A 25,439-nucleotide genomic window follows, 5' to 3' on the forward strand; every position below is an offset into this window, starting at 1 on the left:
AAATCACAAAGGCAGAAGAGTTTTCTTTTTCAAGAGTTTAGGCTTAGAATCACAATGATAAGAAATCCTTACAGAAGTTTAGTTAATCCTACTGTTGTGGTTTGGTTTATCCTACTACAATGTTAGAAAGCTTAATAGAAGTCTTCTGTATCTTTAAAAGTGTCAATAATTTAAATTAAAACAATAGCCTTACAAACGTTATCTAAAACATTGAAAAAAAACTACCTATAGCCATCCACGCCAGCGTGGATGGCTACAAGTAGTTTACAAAGGTACCTGGCAGGAGGTTTTCGGGCCGAGGAAGAGCTCCCTTCTCCTCATGGCAGAGGCAATTTCAAAGAATATGAGCTTGGTTCAACAACTTGTGCTACCTGAACAGTGAGGTCTTGAGAGAGATTAATGAAGTTAGACAAGGATTAACTCGTTGAGAGATATCTTGAGAGAGATTACCTAATATTAACTAACACAGAGGGCCAGCCTCATATGGCACCATGTAAGAAAGCCTTAGTGGGTGCAAGTATGGCTCAAGGGGTGCAGGCAAGCAAGCCTAACAAGGCGCAAGCAACGAGGGCAAGAGCGCAATCAAGCAAGGAGGGCAAGAGCATTGGCATGTCAGAGCGCTGGATTTCGAAAAGAGAGTGTTGTGCAACAGATTGAAAACGGCCTGAGAGAGGCACGCGAAAAACAATTTAAAAATATAGTAGGGGCCTATAGAGGGCCCCTTTCACATAATGATTTTAGGCCTTGCACGTTTTGTTAAGGTGGGAGACACGTAGTATCTAGCTGAGCTAGCGTCTTAGGTGGCTGAATGAAAGGCCATTGGTGCTTCAGTGATCAGAGCTTAAAATACCCATTTGGAATAGGATCTCATACAAGTGAAGTGGAAACACCAACTATTTTTGTTTAAAACCTTTCAGATGCTTCATCGTTTGGTGAAGTTCAGTTAGAGGCCCTGTTTATGGTGTGTAAGAATGTAGAATGTATGTGAATGAACTCTCCCTGATCACAATGCATGGCATGAGGATGACAATAAGATGTAGGTTTGACTGAAAATTATAGGACTAGATAGGACTATTCCAGGGGATCTCCTCTCATCTTGGATGCCTCATAAATCATTGCAATGTGGAACATGAGTCTCATTCCAATTGAAAAATATTCATTTTATACACACGATTGATGGCTTAATTTTGACTGAGTTTTGAACATTGGGCTACGGCTTAGTGTGAAAGAGTATAATCCATTACATCTTTGATCTCAACAAGTAAACACCCTTTCATCAGCAACCTTTCATGCAGGAACCTATGAAAAAAATAGCCTCATAAGCATGGAAAAGTACAAGAACACCATCGCTATTGTCTCCTATGCAAGTTTACTCCAAAAGGGGATGGGTAAGCGCTCAGCAGTGTGTAAACACCCTTAAATTCGTCTAAGAAGGGTATTTGGGATTTGTGCATGGGATATTGAAGAGGGTAGGTGAAGTTCGGTTGTCATTACTATGCTCGATTGACTCAAAATCATAAAACTCAAAGAACTAAAAGCAGGCTCGTTTTTCAGTGTTTTAAAAACTAAAAGCAGGCTCGTTTTTTTAGTGTTTTTAAAACTAAAAGCACGTTTTTTTTTAGTGTTTTTGAAACTAAAAGCAAGCTCATTTTTTAAGCACTTTATATTTCATGTTGTGAATATATTATATAGTGAATTATTATTTCTACTATATATTTTATAAAACAATAATTGTTGTTCTTGGGAACACAAACGTGCAATCCTCCTGGTGGCTTGTGGTTATGGATAGAATTTTAAGCATATCAATCTATTCTATTTACACCCGCTGTATCAATCAAAACCATGCCACTGCTTTTTGATATTCTTACCTTCTGCTAAACACACTATTAACCCATGGGGAGATGCATTACAGTTTTTGGTCCAGGGCGTGGACAGAAGCTACTGCTTATGTTTGATACCAGAATTTATTCTTTGACAATTGCTTCTTTGCAAGAACATTTTGAGCTTCGTGATGCTAATTTCTGTCTTTGTCCCACCAACATTATCTAGACCGCAAGTCAAGGTAGAAGCTACAATATCATCAGATGGTGAGCAAACTTTTATGCTGATCATGAGAAACACCAGTTCTACAAGGTGGATATGAGAAGTGAGGATCAGATTGATACTGGCATTGGTAGAGTTTCTCAAGACATGAAAGACAAGAAAGTACCTTTCTCAGAGATCAATGCGAGTGTGATTGACATGATTAAGTACATGCCATTGCAAAGAAATTTATATATTTCCCTCCATCAAGCCAAGAAAGTGGTCTGTACTGATGAGCTCCCAGCTCATTATGATGGGTATATTGCTTTTGAATTACCACTAGCAAAGACATGATAGTCACATGTGGACAGAGTATGTACTTGTAGCAGTGATAGTTTCAATGGCGTTGTCAGATTTAGTAGATGCTCTGGGCATTTGTGCTGCATCAACATTGATTGTCCATTTTATTTGCGCTCAAATATGTTCAATGAGTCTCAATGGCCAGGTCGGCTTGTTTAATCTAGTCCTAAAGGATTGATCTATTCTCAGTATGGCACACCGGTATGCACTCATTGTGGACAAATTCCCGAATGTGTCTCTATATGTCCTGCAATTATTTATGTTGGAATTAGGGTTGCACAGAAACACACACAGCTTGGAGAAGATGAAGGAAGCTCAAGGCACACAATAGAGAGTGTGTTACTTAGTGTGCAATGGAAAGATAGATAGCCCTAGAGTGATGGGCGTATATACAATGCACGGGGGAAAAAACCTCCTAAAGAGGGAAAAAATGCCCCGGCGGTCCTAGTGTGTTCACACACATCACTACCACATGTATATGGTAACAAATCCCCCCTGGAGTGATGCGGTGAACGAGAGCTGGCACATGAGTAAAGGGAAGTGCCATGCCCTGAGGGCAGGATCAGTCCACAAAGGGGAGTAAGCCCAAAGCTTTGCGGAAAGCTTCAAGCTTCTCACGAGACAATGCCTTTGTGAAAAGATCTACAAGGTTGTCCTGTGTTGGCACATAAGCCAAGTTGATCTCTCTTTCTGAGAGCCTCTCCCTGACATAGTGGTAATGCACCTCAATGTGCTTTGTGCGAGCATGAAAAACTGCGTTCCTCACAACTACCAATCCGCTCTGACTGTCAGTGTAGATAGTGTTGGCAGTGTCATGTCCAACACCCAAATCAGCCATAAGGCGTCTGAGCCATACACACTCAACCGTAGCTGTGAAGACTTCCCTGTACTCAGCCTCACAACATGAAGTGGCCACAGTAGGTTGCTTATTGCTCATCCATGATATACATGAACTGCCAAGCATGAAACAAAAACCACTTGTGGACACTCGCGTGTCAAACCAACCATCCCAATCTTGTTAAGTATGGAGCCTGATTTACCCTTGTAATTTTCTGTGGTAAAAGCGCACATTTGTAAGGCCCCCATTATGAGGAGAAGCCATCGTGCGTGAAGGAAAATCACTCACCGGAAACCAAAATTTTCACGGACAAGAATCAGGGGCAACTTTAAAGGCCTCGGGGGCGGAGGCCCCCAAGTTTTTTTTTTCGCCGGAATATTATGGCCGGACGGCGGCCGGAAAGTGGTCGGAAAACAACCAGTCGGTTGGCCGGTGGTCGGAAGTCAATGGCCGGTGGCCGGTGGCCGAATTCAATGGCCGGTGGCCGAATTCAAAAGCGGACTTGTCTTCTCAAGGGCGGCCACACATGGGCGGATTGGAGGGTCCGATTTGGACTTATTCGCACAAGGGCGGCTACACATGGCTGTCTCTCATAAGAGAGGGCAACCCTTTTGGCCTATAAAAGGAGGCCATTTTTACACACATTTCATAGTGTGAAGTTGATGCAACAAGGTGAGTGTGAGGTGGTGAGAGTGAAGCAAGGCGGGAGCTCCATTAAGGGTATAATCCCTTTGTGAACTACTTCTTGTTTTGAAGTACTAAAGCCATTGAGTGGCTGCTTTCCCGTGGACGTAGCCCACATTGGGTGAACCACGTATATCGTGTGTACTCTCTCTCTCTCTCTCTCTACTCTATAATCTCGTGTATATAAATCTGTCTCTCTCCATTAAGTAATCTACTCAATTATCTATTTAGCTACGTCTTATTTCCTAACAACTGGTATCAGAGCAAGGTTTGCTCGTAGCTAAATTATCTCAAGGAAAGGATTCCTTGAATTGAGTGGGAGTTATGGCGGAGGAAGGGAAGCTCAAGATTGAGAAGTTCAACGGCAAAAACTACCAACATTGGAAGATGCAGATTGAAGACTATCTCTACCAGAAGGACCTCTATTTGCCACTAGGCGGTCTTGCGAAAAGCCCGCAACAATGGCAGATGAAGCATGGATTGTCCTTGATTGAAAGGCACTGGGAACAATCCGGTTAAGCTTGGCATCAACGGTGGCCTTCAATGTTTCGGAGATGAAGACCACGGAGGACTTGATGAAGTCACTTGACGACTTCTACGAGAAACCATCGGCATCCAATAAGGTATTTCTTATGAAGCGCTTGTTCAATCTAAAGATGGCAGAGAATGGTTCAGTTGCAGAACACCTAAATGACTTTAACACAAACATAAGTCAACTTCGATCAGTGAAAATCAATTTCGATGACGAAGTGCGAGCTCTCCTTATACTATCATCTCTACCGGATAGTTGGGACAGCTTCCTCGCTTAGGAGAAGCACAGGAGAATCATCAAGTGTTGCACTATCAGTGGAAACAAGAGGAAGGCTTAAGGAGAGGTTCAAAAACCAAAAGGGTCGTGATAAAGTCATTTCTTGAATGTTGGAACTGCGGCAAGAAGGGCCACGTCAAGAAGGATTGCTGGTCCAAGAAGAAGAAGGAGACAGAGTCTCAAGACAACAAGCCAACATCGGAGGCCAATGTGGCAGGTAAAGTAGAGCAAGATGCTCTAATTCTCTCATTAGACAATGTGTCTAATTCCTGGATAGTAGATTCCGGGGCTTCATTCCATGCGACACCACACAAGCAACATTTCCAAGACTACACCAAAGGTAATTTTGGGTATGTATACTTGGGAGATGATGAAGCTTGTGAGGTTGTCGGCAAAGGTACAGTTTCTGTCAAAACTGCTAACGGAAATGAATGGAAGCTTAAAGATGTTAGGCATGTTCCTTCTCTTCGCAAAAATTTGATCTCTACAGGACAATTGGACGATGAAGGTCACAACATTGCATTCGGAAACAAACGGTGGAAGATCTCAAAGGGATCTTTGGTGGTTGCCAAGGGTGAAAAAGTCGGTACACTTTACTTGTGTACTGTTAGCACGCAACCTTCAGCTTGTGCAGCAACTACAGAAGTTGACAGTGCGGTGTGGCACTACCGACCTGGGCATATGAGTGCCAAAGGAATGCAAATCCTTCAAACAAAGAAGCTTCTACCAGGTTTGAAAGAAGTGGACTTAGAGTTCTGTGAAGATTGTGTTTATGGTAAACAAAAGAGGGTAAAATTTCAAAAATCAGGAAATGAAAGAAAAAATAAAAAACTTGAGTTGGTTCATTCTGATGTTTGGGGTCCTGCAAGTACACCATCACTTGGTGGCTCATTGTACTATGTAACATTCATAGACGATGCGACTAGAAAAACATGGGTTTATGTCATGAAGAATAAATCCGATGTATTTTTCATATTTCAAAGGTGGAAAGCCTTTGTGGAGAATGAAACAGGTACCAAGGTTAAATGCCTCAGATCCGACAATGGAGGCGAATATTGCAGCCAAGCTTTTGAAAGCTTTTGTGCTAGAAATGGCATTCAGAGGCAAAGGACAACTCCAAGGACACCTCAACAAAATGGGATTTCGGAAAGGATGAACAGGACAATCATGGAACGAGCACGAAGCATGCGGCTACATGCAGGCCTACCGCTTGAGCTTTGGGCGGAAGCTGTAAGTACGTCTGTGTACTTAATCAATCGGTCACCCTCAACGGCATTGGATGGGGGAGTTCCAGAAGAGGCATGGACAGGTAAACCGGTGAATTATGCATTTCTCAAAGTGTTTGGGTGTGAGGCTTTCATGCACATAGATAGAAGCCTAAGATCAAAGTTAGATGCAAAGTCCAAAAAGTGTTTCTTCATTGGCTATGGAGAAGGAGACTTTGAGTATCGCCTATGGAATCCTGAAGATGGTAAAATCTTAAGGAGTAGGGATGTAATTTTTAACGAACAAAATATGTACAAAGATTACTTGGAAAGAAAACAAACAAAAGAAACAGGTGATGAGTACATGGAGCTTGAGGACGGTGAAGACTCAAGGACTGCAAACGGTGACAATGTGCAACAACGTCAACCAAATGAGGAGCCTCAACCTATTCCCCGAAGATCTACAAGAGCAAGTAGACCTCCAGAAAGGTTTGTTCCTTCCTTCAATCATCTCTTGATCTCAGATTCTGGAGAGCCGGAATCATATGAAGAAGCTATGCAACATGAATCCAAAGAAGAATGGACGAAGAGCATGCAAGTGGAGATGGACTCACTACATAGCAACCAAACATGGGAGCTGGTTGAGTTGCCTAAAGGTAAGCGGGCACTTCAAAACAAATGGGTGTACAAGCTAAAGGAAGAAGAAGGTGGGAAGAAAAGGTACAATTCTAGGCTTGTGGTAAAAGGTTTTTCTCAAAAGAAAGGTATTGACTTCAATGAAATATTTTCTCCTGTTGTAAAAATGAACTCAATTAGGCTTGTCTTAAGCCTTGTGGCTGCTCATGATCTAAATCTCGAGCAAATGGATGTAAATATGGCATTCCCTCACGGTGACTTAGAGGAGGAAATCTACATGCTTCAACCAAAGGGGTATGAAGTAAAACGTAAGGAGAAAATGGTTTGCAGATTAAAGAAGAGCTTGTATGGTTTAAAGCAAGCATCAAGACAATGGTACTTGAAGTTTGATCGATGGATGTTGGATCATGGATTCACAAGATGCAACTCGGATCACTGCGTCTACACGAAGAATTTGGGAGATGGGAAATTCATCATCCTAATGTTGTATGTTGATGACATGTTGATTGCAAGTGCTAACATGCAGGACATCAAAGACCTAAAAGAGGAGCTGTCCAAATCTTTTTCAATGAAAGATTTAGGTGCTGCAAAGAGGATACTTGGTATGAAAATATCAAGGGACAGGACGAAGAAGACAATAAAGCTATCTCAAGAAGATTACATCAAGAAGGTACTAGAAAGGTTTGCAATGCAAAACCAGTTTCTACACCTTTGGCTGGTCATTTTAAACTAACGAAGGATATGTGTCCAAAGACACAAGAGGAGATAGCCTATATGTCTAAAGTTCCATATGCTGCAGCGGTAGGTTCTCTAATGTATGCTATGGTCTGGACAAGGCCAGACATTGCACATGCAGTGGGAGTTGTGAGTAGGTTCATGGACAACCCAGGTAAAGAGCATTGGCAAGCTGTGAAGTGGATACTTAGGTATCTAAAAGGGACAACAAAAAATGCTTTGTATTTTGGAGGAACTGATATTTTTCTAGAAGGGTATGCTGATGCAGATATGGCAGGTGACAAAGATACTCGAAGGAGCACTACTGGCTATGTGTTCACGGTTGGAGGCACAGCAGTAAGCTGGGCTTCAAAGCTGCAGAAAGTGGTTTCACTTTCTACCACGGAAGCAGAGTATGTAGCAATGACGGAGGCAAGCAAAGAAATTCTGTGGCTTCACAGATTCTTAGAAGAGCTTGGATTCAAACAAGACAATTGTGTCTTGTACAGTGATAGCCAAAGCGCTATCCATCTTGCGAAGAACTCAGCCTTTCATTCAAGGACAAAGCACATTGAGGTGAGATATCACTTCATACGCACTCTTTTGGAAGAGGGACAGCTAAAGCTAGGAAAGGTGCATACAAGTGAAAATCCTGCAGACATGTTTACAAAGGTGGTCAACAAGGAGAAGTTGAGCTTTTGCTCATCTTCAATCGGCATTCAAGGATAAGAATCCAGAATGGAAAGCAGTCACAAGTTTGGTTTGGAGATCAGTCTCCAAGTGGGAGATTGTTAAGTATGGAGCCTGATTTACCCTTGTAATTTTCTGTGGTAAAAGTGCACATTTGTAAGGCCCCCATTATGAGGAGAAGCCATCGTGCGTGAAGGAAAATCACTCACCGGAAACCAAAATTTTCACGGACAAGAATCAGGGGCAACTTTAAAGGCCTCGGGGGCGGAGGCCCCCAAGATTTTTTTTTCGCCGGAATATTATGGCCGGACGGCGGCTGGAAAGTGGTCGGAAAACAACCGGTCGGTTGGCCGGTGGTCGGAAGTCAATGGCCGGTGGCCGGTGGTCTGAAGTCAATGGCCGGTGGCCGGTGGCCGAATTCAATGGCCGGTGGCCGAATTCAAAAGCGGACTTGTCTTCTCAAGGGCGGATTGGAGGGTCCGATTTGGACTTATTCGCACAAGGGCGGCTACACATGGCTGTCTCTCATAAGAGAGGGCAACCCTTTTGGCCTATAAAAGGAGGCCATTTTTACACACATTTCATAGTGTGAAGTTGATGCAACAAGGTGAGTGTGAGGTGGTGAGAGTGAAGCAAGGCGGGAGCTCCATTAAGGGTATAATCCCTTTGTGAACTACTTCTTGTTTTGAAGTACTAAAGCCATTGAGTGGCTTCTTTCCCGTGGACGTAGCCCACATTGGGTGAACCACGTATATCGTGTGTACTCTCTCTCTCTCTCTCTCTACTCTATAATCTCGTGTATATAAATCTGTCTCTCTCCATTAAGTAATCTACTCAATTATCTATTTAGCTACGTCTTATTTCCTAACAAATCTGAGTCCGAAAAAGCATGTAAGTATGGCGGCAATGATCCCCCCTTGGGATAAAACAAGCCAAGATGTAAAGCGCCACTAAGGTAGCGGAAAATCCTCTTGACAACCTGCCAATGCTTAGACCCTGGGCTATGCATAAATCTGCTGACCTGTGAGACTGCAGACTGAATATCCGGCCTCGTGTTGCATACATAAATGAGGCATCCAACAACATTTTGGTAAAGAGTGACATCAGCAGGATCGCCAGCATCATGTAGACTCAACTTCAAACCTGTTTCCATGGGAGTGGCAATAAGTTTGCAATCCTCAAGTCCAAACTTACATAGCAATGTCTCTATGTAACTTTTCTGACACAAGGCAATACCACCATCACACTGCTTAAACTGTATACCCAAGTAATGATGCAACAGCCCCAAATCTTTCATTTTGAAAGTAGCATTCAAATCAGCCTTAAATTCATCAATATGTCTCTCATTTGGTCCAGTAATTAGCAAATCATCAACATAAAGAACCGCAATGAGAAGTACATCACCCTCACGCTTTACATATAATGTGCTTTCTGTTGGACTGTTACGAAAGCCTCGTTTAACCAAATGAGTGTCAGCTTTCTCATACCAAGCACGAGGAGATTGCTTCAACCCATACAAAGCCTTCTTACATCTGCACACTTTGTCCTCTTGTCCTTTTATGACAAAACCGCGAGGCTGCATTACATAAACTTCCTCAAATATGTCACCATTCAAGAAAGCAGTAACAATGTTTGATTGATGTACATCCCAACCAAAATGAGATGCCGATGCACATAGAAAACGTACAGTAGTCATACGACAAGTGGGAGCAAAAGTCTCTTCATAATCTATGCCTTTTGGTTGTGCATAACCTTTTGCAACAAGTCGAGCCTTATGGTGATTGATCTCACCATCCGGCTTGCGTTTCAACTTGTAAACCCACTTCGTACCAATGGCCTTTTTTTCCAGGAGGCAAATCACATAAAGTCCATGTGTCATTTTCTATAAGTGCATCATATTCTGATTGCATGGCAGCCATCCAATTTTTTGAATTCTTTGCTTCATCAAAAGACAGAGGCTCCTCAACATCATGTAAGCTAGACATAGCCAAAGCATAACAATCTGATGCATAAGATGCATGGCGAGATCCTGAACGAGTACGACTAGACAAAGGTGCATCCAATTTACTATCACGCAAAGTGTGCACCATCCATTTTGGCATACCTCTAGCCTACTCATTTTCAGCCCTTTCCTCATCAAGTACATCATGTACATCTACATCAGTAATAGGCTGATCTAAAACATTTTCAAAAACCCCCATAGGCTGTACATTTGCCTCATTGGAACTTACATTCGTATTTCCACCACTGAAAAGAGGCAACAAAGTGTCATAAATGTCCTGTGAGCTTACATTACTGTCTCTAGTACATGACAGCAAGGTCTGAACAGAATCTTCCACAAACACTACATCCCAAGAAACCAGAATACGTTTTGTTTGAGGATGATACAACCTGTAACCTTTGCTTTCAGCACTATAACCAACAAAAATACATTTGACAGCCTTCTCATCCAATTTTCAGTGCTGCACTTGTGGCACCAAAGCATATGCCAAACAGCCAAAAACACGCATGTGCTCAATAGAAGGCTTTCTATCATTCCATGCTTCATATGGAGTAATAGACTTCAAAGCTTTCGTAGGACACCTGTTAAGTACATAGGTGGCACACATGATGGCCTCAAGCCAAAAAGAATGCGGCAAAGCTTGACTCTTGACCATACATAGTGCCATTTCCGTCAGTGACCTGTTTTTCCTCTCAGCAACACCATTTTGCTGAGGTGTATAAGGCATTGTACATTGGTTTTTTATCCCATGACTAGCCAGAAATGCATTATTTTCATGAGACATATACTCCCCCCCTCGATCGGAGCGGAGGGTGCCCAGAGTACATTTCGAGACATTTTCAGCCATAGCCAGAAATTGTTTGAAGCACATAAAAACTTCGAACTTCGCTTTAAGCGGAAATACCCATGCATGCCAGGAGTAATCATCAATGAAATTCACGAAGTACAGGTAATTGCCCAACGACGGAGTTTGCATGGGCCCACCAACATCACTATGCACAAGCTGCAACCTGCATGTGGCCCGAACTGAACCATCCTTTGGAAATTTAGAACGCTGCATCTTACCCAAAATACAGCCTTCACAAACATGTTTGACAGGTGCTTCAAGAGGCGGCAAAGAAGCAACCATATCAGATTTCTGCAAACGCAGCAAACTGGCAAAATTCAGATGACCAAAACGTGCATGCCAAAGTTTTTCATCTAAAATAGCCCTTGAATCTGTAACAGAATTTGCAAAATTTTGTCCACACTTGTCATACAAAGTGAGCTTATACAGCCGACGGCACAAAAGCCTAGATACAACAATTTCATCACCAAAACTGAGATCATGAACTGTACATCTGTCATCCACAAATTTGACTACAAGTCCAAGTCTAGCAAGTGTGGATACAGACAAGAAATTCTTCTTGATCCCAGGTACATAAAGTGCATCAACAAGTGTGAAGGAACTGCCATTAGCAGCAGTGAGCACAATCTTTCCAACTCCTTGAACTAGATAAGAGGTGTTGTTGGCACAAGTGACTCAATTCCCATGAGGGACAGACTCGAGAGAGGTAAACAATTCACGATGTGAGGTAATGTGCTTTGTAGCACCACTGTCGAAATACCACACATGTGAATCTGCAGCAACTGACAAGCATGCATCATGGACAGCAAGATTGTAAGTGCACTCTGCGCTAAAAGCCCATTCTACATCAACATCAGCAACATAGTCTCCTTTCACACAAGACTCAACAATGGCTGCATTTGTAGTGGAACCACCCTCTTTCTTCTTAGGCTCTTTGGCCTTCAACTTAGGACACAACTTGATCAAGTGATCATTGGCTTTATAGTAAAAGCAGAACCATAAGAAGTGGTTGCATTGTTGTTACCACCCTTTCTTTGAGAAGCAATAAAAGCCTGTTCAACTGCACGTTGTCTAGTCCTGTTTTTTCTGGAAAGTGACTCTTGTAACAACAATATGCATAATGCATCAAACTTGACAACTTCTAGATTTCCTTGGGTCATAAGTCTCCAAGTACTAGCAAAAGTCTGGTAGGAATCTGGTAAGGCATCAAGAACAGTCTGCACAAGGGAACTGTCTGAAATGACTTCACCTGCAGAAATAAGTTACTCATTGATATCCTTGACACTAGCAAGGAAAGTGTCCATGTCATCTTCCTCATGCATAATCTTCGACTCCAGCTCTTTACGCAGCAAAGCAATTTTAGCCTCATTGCGGCTTGCATAAAGACCTGCTAGAATATCCCAAGCCTGTTTTGCAGATTTTGTTGAAAGGGTGTGAGGAACAATGGTGCGCTTCATAGACAACGCAATCAATGCATGAGCCTACGCATCCTTAATATCTCAACGAGCTTGTTCTTCCATAGGCAAAACAACTCTAACAGCTGCAATCCTTGCAGCAAGACCTGCAACATCCTCAACATCGCCTACATCCTCAGAACCAGGACGTACATCAATGCCCTGCACAATGTTCCAGACACCCTTGGACACAAGAACATGTTGCATCATATAAGCCCACATAGGGTAGTTGTCCCCATCCAACCTGTCCTCAGCAGCAAACATCTTGAACACATCTGGGTTGTTGTTGTCAGCCATGGTAAATGCTGCACCTGATGTGAAAACTGCCTGAAAATAGGAGAAACGGAGCAGGAACAACCTGTGCTATATAGCACAAACCGTAGAAGACTATAAGGCACCTGTTATGCAGAAAACGGCACTAACAGAAATTTTGCACAAAATGACGAAATAGCCTGTGCAGTACTGCCTATAGTGGAAACGGAGGCCGAAATGAGCCCAAATCAAAATTCTGAGCAGACCAGGCTCTATGAGCGCACCCAAAGTATTTGTCAACCTGCGAACGCTCGCCAAAGCTCACTGAAATCCGAGAAAGTGAGCAGGCGTGTGTTGAAGCAGCTGGCGACTAAGCGCGGGAGGACATGACTTGCTCTGATACCAATTGTTGGAATTAGGGTTGCAGAGAAACACACACAGCTTGGAGAAGACGAAGGAAGCTCAAGGCACACACTCGGGGGGTTCACTATGTGTGAAACTACCATATCACATGCGTTCAAGACATGTTTGTAAAACCCCTTATCTGTGAATTTTGTTAAGAATATAATGTACCCTTTTCTTTTAAAATCTGTAATTTTTTTTCAAATTTGAAAAAATAACGCCCTTCTGTATTTATATTTCTGTAAGTTTCAAGAACTTTAAATACCCTTTTGTTGAACTCACGTGATAGGTTACATTTTTATTTGGTGACCTCCCCGGGGGCACACAATAGAGAGTGTGTTACTTAGTGTGCAATGGAAAGATAGATAGACCTAGAGTGATGGGCGTATATACAATGCACGGGGGAAAAAAACTCCTAAAGAGGGAAAAAATGCCCCGGCGGTCCTAGTGTGTTCACATACATCACTACCACATGTATATGGTAACAATTTACTATTGTTTGCCTAGAGATAAGCATAATTGTACTAAGGTGTGCTTTGCATCTTGGAGAACATAATCATCCATGTGCAGAAGGGAGGAGTCGGATGGTTGAAAGTCACATAGATGAAATGTTGCTTGATCATGCAAGTTGAGACCCTTTGATGACTGCGAAACAATTGGAGTGGGCCACCACTCATGACTTTATCATGGGAAAGCTTATCGGGGTAGGTTCGACTGCAAGTGCTATGATTGAAGATTTGGAATTTGCTGAATTCCTTGACAATATGACTCCCTTGTCAAATAAAAGGAGAGTCAAACGAAGTTTGGAGTCTGCAAAAAGATCAAAGAATATCACTTCAAAAGGTCTTGAGGTAGTGCTTGACTTGAAAAGCAAGTGCAGATATCCTTTTATCCATAGTATCCTTTTTCCAAGCCAATTGGGTGATAAAGTACAACCTCATGTATTTAAAATGTCAATTAAGGGACCGGGCAGTGGAGTTGATTTGGTGAATCGGATGCATCTTGGAGGTAATTTGAAGCAAATGTGGGTGCACTATGATCATGTTCACCGTGTTCAAGGATGGCCGACTATGTCAGCGCATGTCTATGACCCTTATGTACGAGAGCTACTCACCATTGCAAATGTTGAGTTTAGCGTGGAAAATAAATATACTCAAATTGAATTTTGGAAGATGCTGAACAATGTGGTTAAGCAACAGGGTTTTGATTAGCCAGAGTTCAGGGGATCTATGGTAGATGAAGCCAGTGCCAATTGGATTGTTATGCGTACTGTTTATTTTGGAGGAGCAAAGAAGTCTATTCCAAACAAAGAGAGATCATGTTTGTTTCATTGGGAGAAAAGTATGGTTCAACATACTATCAAGTGCATCCATCCAGCATTTCAAGAGGAGCACAAGATTTTGTGTCGCAAGTGGAGAACTGCACCTACAGAGAATTCGACTGAGCATTGTAAGGGAGAGCTTAGAAGATTTTGGAAAATAGGAATGGCCATTGAAGGGGAGATTGATTCATTGGAGACATGGTTGGCTTGGTGGGATGTAAAAGTGCCTCATTGGGGGGAAAGATTTGTATCACAAGATACTACAGGTATCTTTGTCCCTAACACAAACTTGTCTGAGTGAAAACATGCTAGTATGCGTGCCTCTGTTGGTTACAAGGATCAATAAGTTTGTATGAGGCAGCATGTGCAGATATGGATTTAGTTGTGCTTCAAAGTGTGAAATATAATGCCTATTTGAAAGGTGTTGGGAGATCTACCGGTCCCGGCATTAAAGATTTGGCAGATCGCTTCAAGAACCAACCTCCATCTACTTCCGCAACAGCAGGAAAGACACTAGTTGACCTCACACATTCTTCAATGCATGAAATGGGTATCAATAGTCTTGAAATGAATAGAAATATACTCCAAGAAAAGAGTATTAAAAAAAAGAGGCCAATTTCTACTGATGCAAATATTGTCTTGGAGGAGGATAGCCACTGGCCAGAGTATGTTACAATGACAACTTCAATTGGTGGGCTTCAGCACACACAAAAAAAACTTCAAGGGATGTCCCATATCCCGAAGTAAATGTAGCAAAGTCGGTTTGGGCAATAAGGAGAACAACGTGGGCGAAAGATGACTTGTTTTAGTGTGGTGTCAAAAGATGGAGATCAATGTGGGTGGTTCATTAATGATTGTTCAATGGATGCCAAAATAGGGGTGCCAGCTCCTTGTTTTAGGGGTCGCAGTAAATATCCTCCATCTAGTTCACAATTGGGAGGCCTTGTGGAAGGGTTCATTTTGTTTTGTAACTCCAATAACATGCACACCTGGAAGGTTCACAGCATAGTTGAAGGGCCGCCAGGTCCAGCTCCCGGTGTTTGGGTGTTTGCAGAGGGCACAAATTTGCAACCTCAAGAGGAACGCAATTGCAAGCAAATGGTTTTGTTTTGCAAGTAGGAGTGACATCAGCATCAAGAATGCATGAAACAGTTCCATTGAACCAAAGAGTTGCTAGCAGCATCCGTCCCAAATTTAGAGATGGAAAGATTGTGAAATGGAGATCACGATTAACGAAGGAGTTTCATGGCAAGATTGAAGTGAGTAGAACCATGGTAGCAGAGTTGGTGCAAGAGGTCATTGTGGTTTGCAATGAAACACATGTTTTCTATGTTAATACTGTGGGGTCAAGCGCAAAGGGAGTGACATATTCTATGCCAATGTCAGATTTTCCTAGATGTACTTGCGAGGATTTTCAAAACCGAGAAAGCAAGCGCCTTGTGTATATGCCATGTAAGCACATTTACTTCATATTTTTGCAAGTACTTGGCCTTGACCCTCATGCTCATGAGTTCATGCATCAGGCGGCTTTAACGAAATTGGAGTTAGTCCAAGCACTTGGAGATTCACGGGTACTGATACAGCCTTAAAGGCTTGTGGACTTTGCTATGGTTTTATAGTAGTTTTTTGGGTGATATGTGCTTATGGCTATTAACTTTTGCCCCAAATATTCTAGTGCGGCAATATTTAGTTTGTTGCATTCTCCATTTTGATTTGTAGATGCAATACACCATTTTGGTTAATCTCATGTTGATGGAAGATTTTTGGTATGTGTTAGTGATAGAACAATTTAAAATTATTTTTATAGGTAAAGAAACTAAGTAGGGAGTATCTCTAACCAACAAAAATCCAAGATATTGTGGTGTGTGGTCGTTTAGATAGCTGTGGTCGGGCTCTACCTACACGATGAATCAAGTGCGCCTCTCTCTCATCCGGCACCTCCTTATATTACCATCAAGCAGTTACAACCATAACATGTCTGACCACACTAGGTGGCAGGACTCTACCTACACAACCACACTCCACAATATATACAACTAATATATTGGACAAGGATATAAAAAAACATTGTAAGTTTTGCAAAGTTTATGGTTTGCTTAATTTTGTGTCAAAAAAAATTGTAAGTTTTGCTCGGTTTATGGTTTGCTCGATTTTATTGGCTCGGATTTTGGGATTTTCCATGGGCCTTGACCGTCCATATCATATTATATGGCTATGAAACATTGTAGGGATAAGAGAATAGTACTCACCCGCACCCATGCAAAGTCTTATGGCAATCCAATATGGTTTGGGTGGTCTCGAACCATACTATGCGAAAGAATGGGTCGTATGGCTCATACGGTCCATTTTAGCGCATAGTATGGGCTTTTACCACCCAAACCATGTCGAATAGTAGTGATACTTTGCACGAGTGATGAAATAGTACTCAACCCCACCCATGCAAATTCTTATGGCCATCCAATATGGTTTGAGAGATCTTGACCCATACTATGTGGTAAAATTTGTTGTATATGTCATATGTCTCATTTTAGCACATAGTATGGGCCTTGACTGCCCATACTATATCGGATGGCTGGGAAACTTTTCAAGCATGTAAAAAATAATCTCTCCACCACTCTTGCAAAGACTTGTGTCCATCCAATATAGTTTTTGCAATCCCGACCCATACTATACGCTAAAATGGGTCATATGGCTCATACGTCCCATTTTAATGCATAATATGAGCCTTGACCCCCATACCATGTTGGATGGTTGTGTAAAATTGCAAGGGTGAAGTAATGGTGATCACCCCTATCCGCGAAAATTCTTGTGGCCATCCGATATGTTTTGGGCGGTCCCTAACCATACTATGTGCTAAAATGGACCGTATGTCTCATACGGCCCATTTTAGCACATAGTATGGTTAAGGACCATATCGGATGGCTATGAAAATTTGCAGGGATAAAATAATAGCTCTCATCCCCACCCGTACAAAATCTTATGGCCATCCAATATGGTTTAGGGTTTCAAACTATAATATGTGCTAGAATGGGTTGTATGGCTCATATGACCCATTTTAGTGCATAGTATAGGCCTTGACCACCCAAACCATATCCGATGGCTATGAGACTTTGCACGAGTGAGGAAATAGTACTCAAACCTTCCCATGCAAAGTTTTGTGGCCATCCAATATGGTTTGGGAGGTCTCGACTCATACTATGTGCTAAAATTTGTTGTATGAGCCATATGTCTCATTTTAGCACATAGAATGGCCCTTGACTGCCCATACCATATCAGATGGCTGGAAAAATTTTCAAGGGTAAAAAAATATACTCTCCTCTACTTAGGCAAAGTCTTGTGGCTATCCAATATAGTTTGGGCAATCCCGACCCGCTAAAACGGGTCGTATGGCTCATACGTCCCATTTCAACGCATAATATAGGCCTTGACCGTCCATACCATATCAGATGGTTATGTAAGATTGCAAGGGTGAAGTAATGGTGATCACCCCCATCCCTAAAAAGTCTTATGGCCATCCATACTATATGCTAAAATGGACCGTATGTCTCCTACGGTCCATTTTAACACATATTATGGGTCTTGATCTCCCATACCTTATCATATGGTTGTGAAACATTGTAGGGATGGGATAATAGTTCTCACCCCCACCCGTGAAAAGTCTTATGGCAATCCAATATGGTTTGGGTGGTCTCGACCCATACTATGCGCTAAATTTTTTTTGTAAGAGCCATTTCTCCCATTTTAGCACATAGTATGGGCCTTGACTGCCCATACCATATCAGATGGCTAGGAAAATTTTCATGGGTGGGGGTGATCACCATTTCACCACCCGTGCAAAGTTTCACAACCATCACATATGATATGGGTGTTCGAGGCCCATACTAAGAGCTAAAATGGGTAGTATGAGCCATATAGTCTATTTTAGCACATAGTATGGGTTAAAACCATTCAAACCATTTTGGATGGCTGTGAAAATTTTCATGGGTGGGTGTGAGCACCATTTCTCCACTAGTGCAAAGTTGCACAGTCATCCAAGTTTAGGGTTTATTGGTTAGGGTTTAGGGTTCATGGTTTAGGGTTTAGGGTAGCCATACGGCCCATTTAGCGCATAGTGTGGATGGGGACCACCCAAACCATATAAAATGGTTGTGAAGCATCATGCCCCCACCCATCCAAAGTTTCACAACCATTTGAGTTTAGGATTTATGGGTTAGAGTTTAGGGTATAGGGTTTTGGGGTATAGGGTACAGGGTTTAGGGTATAGGGTTTAAATTTTAAGATTTATGGTTCAAGGTTTAAGGTTTATGGTTTTGGGTTTATGGGTTAAGGTTTAGGGTTTAGGGTTCATGGTTCAAAGTTTATGGTTTATGGTTTATGGTTTAGGGTTTAGGGTATATAGTTAGAGTTTAGGGATAAGAATTTAGGTTGAGAGTTCAAGGTCAAAGGTATTGGGTTTATGGTTTAGGGATTACCGTTCCGGGTTCAGGGTTTAGGGTTTACAATGCATAGTATGTATCGAAACCGCTCAAAACATATTCAATGGTGACGAGACTTTGCACCAGTGAGAGTGGGCACCATTTTCCCACCCGTGCAAAGTTTAACAGTCATTTGATATGGGTTGGGGGATCAAGGTCCATACTATGCGCTAAAATGGGCCATATGGCTCATACGACCTATTTTACGCATAGTATGGGTCTTGATCACCCAAAATATATTGGATGGCCACAAGAGTTTGCATGGGTAGGGGTGAGCACCATTATCCCACCCCTTCAAATTTTCACAACCATTCGAATTGTTATGGGTGTTTAAGGCCCATACTATGTGCTAAAATGGGTCATACGATCTGTTTTAACGCATAGTATGGTTCAAGACTGCCCAAACTGTATTAGATGGCCACAAGACTGTTCATGGATGGAGGTGAGCACCATTATCTAACCCTTACAAAGTTGCACAACCATCTGATATGGTATGAGTAGTCAAGGCTCATACTATGTGCTAAAATGGGTCGTATGAGTGATATGGCTCATTTTAGCACATAGTATGGTTCGGGACCACACAAACTATAGTGGATGAATAAAAGGCTTTGTACAGATGGGGATGAGAGTCATCCCTCTACCCATGCAGTTTGACAACCATATGATATGGTATAGGAGGTCAAGGCCCTTACTATGCGCTAAAATGGGATGTATGATACATATGGCCCATTTTAGTGCATAGTATGGGTCGGGACTACCCAAACCATATTGGATGGCTCTAAAACTTTTCATGGGTGATATTGAGCACAAATTACCCATGCGTTCAAAGTGACACATCCATGTAGTATGGTATAGGCTGTCAAGGCCCAAACTATGCGTTAAAATGGGTTGTATGGCTCATACGAGCCATTTTAGGGCATAGTTTGAGTCTGGACCACCCAAACCATATCGGATGGCCATGAGACTTTGCATGTGTGGAGGTAAGAACCATTTTCCCATCCCTGCAAAGTTTCACATGGATCAAATATGGTTTGGGCGATCAAGGCGCATACTATGTGCTAAGATGGTTCATATGGCTCATATGGCCAATTTTAGTGTACATTATGTATTGGGACCTCCCAAACGATATTGAATGGCCACAAAAATTATCATGGGTGGAGGTGAGCACTATTTCCCAAACCGTGCAAAGCTGCATAGCCATCCAAACTACTATGGGTGGTCAAGACCCATACTATGCAGTAAAATGGATCGTATGGCTTGTACGGTCCATTTTAGTGTAAAGTATGGTTCGGAACCACCCAAACCATATCGGATGGCCACGTGACTTTTTACAGGTGGGTTTCAACTCCATTTCTCCACCCCTAAAAAGTTTTGTGGCCATCCTTCTAGTTATAACACAGGTGACCCCGTCGATGCTACCGGCTCTGTCATGGTGTCATCGGCCATGGCGTAGCCCGCTTCATTCTTCACACACCCATCGACCCTTGTCGACACACCCATTATGTTGGCTTACCCATCCACCCACGCCATCCCATCATCACACCCATGCATGGCCTGTCAGCCTCACCGATGCTATTGGCCCCATCACGATGAAGTCGGCGGTGGCATCATTCGTTCCGTCCTTCACACACTCTTTGATCCTTACGTGGCTCACACGTCGACCCACGCGGCCCCATCACCCTTGACGTGTATGGCTCATCGACTCCATTTGTGCTACCAACCTCAATCGTCTCCATCATGGTGCAGTCGACAATGGCATCATCCACTCCGTGCTTTAAGCACTCGTTCACTTGTCCACCCCTATCGTTCCAATCCATCCCGTCATCGAAAACTTGCACGGATGACCCCTTGATTGTCCTCCCTTGACATAGTCGGCCCCGTCGGTGCGCTTGGCTCCTTGATCGGCCCTGTCACGTTGTCATCAGCAATGACATCGTCCGCTTCATGCTTCACGTACCTGTCAGCCCTTGCCAACAACTCGGAGCATCACCCTTGCCAACATACTCGGTTATCCTCGGTACACATAGTTAGTCACATCATGATGGAGTCATCGGTGGCTCTGTCAAGCACCTGTCAGCCCTCGTCCGTGCGCTTGGCTCCTCGCTGCACCATGAGCCATCCCGTCAGTGCATCGGGTGTCGTTGATGGACGTGTTATTCGTGCCCTTGGGCATCACATCTTCTCACGAAAATCTTGTCTTGCGACCTTCCCCCAACAAGGGGGTTTCCCCCGTTTGCCGACGCGTGGGTCATGGTTCTTGGGGGGTTTGTTGGCCTGCACCGAATTGTCTACAACTATAAGATAGTGGTTCTCGGTTGAGATGGGAACGGGGCGGACCGCGGAGCGAAGGATGGGTGAGGTGAGGTGACGAGTTCCCCGCACCCCTCTTGTGACGTTGGGATGCAATCCCCCCCCCCCGGGCGAGTGTCAAGGTTACCTTCCACCGACGGGCTTGGCTACTTTCAGGCCATTTCCAGGTCTTGTGGGGCTCAACACGCTTGGGGTGGCTGACGGGGCTCGATAGGCGATGAATGATGGTGGACCATGTCCAGGGTCGAGGCATTGACTACGGTGAGCTCCCGCCCGGGCCATGGTGTGATCAAGGAACCCGACGAACGTTTTTTCCGCCGTGAACTACGTGTGGCTTGTATCGATATGGAAGGTCCCGAACCCGTGTGCATAAGTAAACCAAAAGCTATTTAAAAAAATCTTTTTTCTGTGATCTAATGATATTTCAAATAAATAGAATTTTATTAATAATTCACACTTTTAAAAAATAAAAAATTGCATAAAAATATATTTTTTTTCTTAAATTACCACGTAAATAATTAGGTTGAGATATCTTAATTTTTAATTTATTTCTGTTATCTTTAAAAAAAATTAAAAAATGACATGGCTATTGAGGTGGCCATGCATGAATGACATGGTCATCCATATGGCAAGCTGATGTGGATGATTGATGACATGGAATGCATAGGTGGAAAGATAAGGTGGTGGATGGTATCCCCTCATTTGCCATGTCATATGATGACGTATCAAAATGGTGACATGTAATGATTAGGTGGCAACAAAGGAGGTGATGAGTTAGCAAGGTGGTGATGTGGCATGCTTGGTGGCTCATGAGGTGGAAATGGTATCCCCTCATTTTCCATGTCATATGATGACGTATCAAAATGGTGACATGTAATGATTAGGTGGCAACAAAGGAGGTGATGAGTTAGCAAGGTGGTGATGTGGCATGCTTGATGGCTCATGAGGTGGCGAGTGATGTGGCAAGCCATGCAAGCAATACTTATACGTGGCATGTGAGGTGGTGGATGACATGGCACTTAAGGTGAAGTGGCATGCAAGGTGGCAGTGGAGGGTGGTGGATGAGTTGGCAATTAGAGTGACATGGCAAGCCAAGTGTTAGGTCAAAGTGTTATTGTGGTGATATGGAAGGCAAGATGGGGTGATGACATGGACCTTTGGTGACGTGGAAGCCTCCTTTTATGAGGTGGACTAACCAACTAGGATTGTAGAACCAAGCCATGGTCTGTTGACAAATGTCAAAATTTTTAGGTTTGGTATTTATCAAAACTAAGGAGGCACACCTCAAGTGAATAGTGAAAGTGAAAAAATTAAAACAATGAAAACGTATCTTTCCCTTACTCAAATTGACTGATTTTTCTATGAGGACCTTACACTAAGAGTTATGACATATATGAAAATCAAAATGAGTGGCAATGTACATTATTTATTAGATTTTATAAAAAAAACTATATCAAGGTTCTCTTAGCAGTCTTTGTTATTTTCTTAAAAATGAACCGTTGAAGTTTAAATTTTTTTGCATGGTCACATTTCTTGGCTCATAATCTATCAAATGACTGTTGGATCTTGCAAAATAAGCTCTACATCATTAGATATCTGGTGTTAAAAAATTAGGTTTTTGTAAATAGAAATTCTAACAAAGAAAAATGAATGTTAATTATGCAAAGATCCAAAAAATTATCAATCAATCAAGTTAAATTGCTTCCCAAGTGAACATTTCAGGTGCAAGAGGGTAAGTAAAGAAGAAAAGCCCATAAAAAGTTATAAGTATTTCTTCATCAATGTCACAATGCTATGACAAGGTGTGACAGGCTGAACCAGATTAGTCTTTGCACAATAAAATTACCATTTAGATGTGAAAAATGAAGATCGGAGCTTTCCATTGTGTTTGCAACTATGTGCTTTGTGTGGCTACCAAATCTTTCCTTTTCAAAGTAAGTGCAAGCAAGTCAAATGTACGTAGGAATGGGAAAAAAGAGGTTGTGTCTTGGCTGTCTTGGCGGGGCTGACTATTGAAAGTGGGTACACCTTATCATGCATACACCCAAAAATTAATTACAAGTTGCTTGAAAATAGCCGCTCATAGTCATACACTCAAAAGCTGATAATGATACAAGGATTGTGTTCAACCCAAAAATTTGATTTTTATACCTAGGGCTCTTTTGGCCAGTGGATGACTTACAAGGCTCAAATCTCATGATCAGGCATTACAACACAAATTTACAAAAGTTGGGCTCAATAATCACTCGACTCAATAATCAAAGTTTCTCATATTTACAAAGCTTTTCCCAGAAAAATAATGGGAGTACAAAATTGATGGCTTTAGTAAGAGTGGCCCGCTAGGAGGGTGCCTGTCTGCTAGTCCATCTGCTAACACATGCTCTCTTACTTTTTCCCAAGCATAAGGGTGGTGCTTCTTTGCAATGGCCTTCCTCTTTTTTAGCTTCCACCATGGTGACTCTAGGAGGGTCATTACGTTCACTTCTCTTGGGACATGCACGAGAAGTATGACCTTGCTCTTCACACTTGAAGCACTTGTTATCTTTATGATAACATTCAACCGCTTCAAGAAAAAGTTTATTTTTACCTTTGTAGCCTTTTCCTTTGCCTTTCCTTTGTTGTTTTTTTTGTTATTATTAGTCTTGAGAGAATTTTGTGTCACATTGTTCTTTCCCTTTGGCTCAATTGATTCCTTGGCTTTTGTTGGCTTGGAGCCCTTTTTAGTTCCTTGTTGGAAATGGAACCTCAAAGCGACCATAGTATAATGTATGACCTCCAAATTATTTTAGGTCTCTGTGAGTTAACATACTCACTCATCTCCTTAGATAGGCTAGCACAAAATTGTTGTTTTTGTTTTGCAAAGTGGCTTATCTTTTTGTAGAAAGTGGCTTTGAGATGTAGCTCTTAAAACTTATCCATATACTCCTGGATAGATTCATATGGGCCATTCCGTGAGAACTTTGTCTTTGGCATCACTTGCAAGGAATTACTTTATAATAGCAATCTTCAAATCTTTCCAAGTCTTTGGAGCTTTACCTTGACTACATAGGCTATTCCACAATTGATGGGTTCTTTTAAAAAACTCATAGAAACATTTTAGTGCTTTGAAGATTCTAAGAAATCTTCATCTCCAACACAGCTTCGTCAAACTATTGGATAAAGGCCAACACTTTATTAGTTTCTTTGAAGGTTCTATCATAGGTAAGGAAGAAGATGTTCTTTACCCCTTCTCTTTTCCGTCTTAGGTGGCAAGTTGTTATCCTTCGTATCAAAAAAGGGTGATGACAACAAAGAAGAAGACAAGGAAGAAGGCAAAGATGGTGGCTGCTTTCTTTGCTTCCTCTTGCTTGGATTTTTTTCTCGCTTCTTTGGATGGGCATGGGAGGGAGGACTATGTGATCGCCTGTCCTCCATCTTCTTAGGGTAGCATCACTTTCAAGGGAAGGAGGGGTGTCACTTTCATACCTCTCCTGAAAGTTTAGGGTGCACTTTTTCTTCTAAAATAGTTTTCATGGGAGGTCCTTTTAGTATCTCCTCTTCATAAACCAAAGAAATTCGGTCTCACAGGAATTATTTCTTCTTGGACACTGGGCGGAACTTGGGCTTGAAGAGATTGGATTTTTACTTTGAACCTCCGCTTGCAAGATAGGGTTTGCCATTGCTTCTTGTAACTTGTCAAAACAAGGTAGTTGATGACTCTGCAACCATCATCAAATGTTATACCATGAGCCAAATATAAGTTGTCAATATTAAACATTCTCTTTATTATGTAGGGCCATGATTGAATTTCCTTGTATATGTATACTAGCTCTTTCCTTGGCACTGCCAAAACTTTGGCTACTACTCCTCTTATCCCTTGAAAATTAGCACTTGAATGACTACACCAGTGGTTTAGAATATTGTTAACTGCAAAGATTTGTGGAGTCGGTTTAACATTGCAAGGCTGGCATCAGATTGAGAGACTAATAGCTCAATAATAGTTAAGCCGTAGGCAAGTCCCAAATAATCCATTATTAAGAACATATATCCCGATGGTGTCCCCCATATCCTTATAAATAGGCATACAAACCAAGTTAATAAATCCTATTCCTACGTACCCTATTGAAAAACTATAACCTTTCATACACTACTCAAGGACCTCTCTTCTTAGGCAAGAAAAGAAAAACCTTAGCTCTGATACCAATGTCAGAGAATTTAATGCTTACTTTTAGATTTAATTATGAAAGGAGAGAGTTTTCCTTAAGAAAAAAATAGCAAAAGAGATTTTAGATTGTGCTAACTTATTTATTTACATAATTACACATTAAAAAACACTATAATCATGCACATAATTCAAAGAGGATACATAATTAATATTGACAACTCAATGAGAACCGGATTTTCTTGGAGCCAGTCCCCTCTCTAAAAGGACTTGTATTA

At 42.1% G+C, this 25,439-nt stretch overlaps 1 pseudogene; it reads right to left on the bottom strand.

The window, feature by feature from the left end:
* Window positions 1–19,981: 19,981 nt before the first annotated feature.
* Window positions 19,982–20,735, bottom strand: LOC147461555 (uncharacterized; annotated as a pseudogene).
* Window positions 20,736–25,439: the final 4,704 nt, after the last annotated feature.

Source organism: Adiantum capillus-veneris, chromosome 3 (assembly GCF_014529385.1).
Source record: "Adiantum capillus-veneris isolate H3 chromosome 3, ASM1452938v2, whole genome shotgun sequence".
Classification (NCBI taxonomy): Eukaryota; Viridiplantae; Streptophyta; class Polypodiopsida; order Polypodiales; family Pteridaceae; genus Adiantum; species Adiantum capillus-veneris.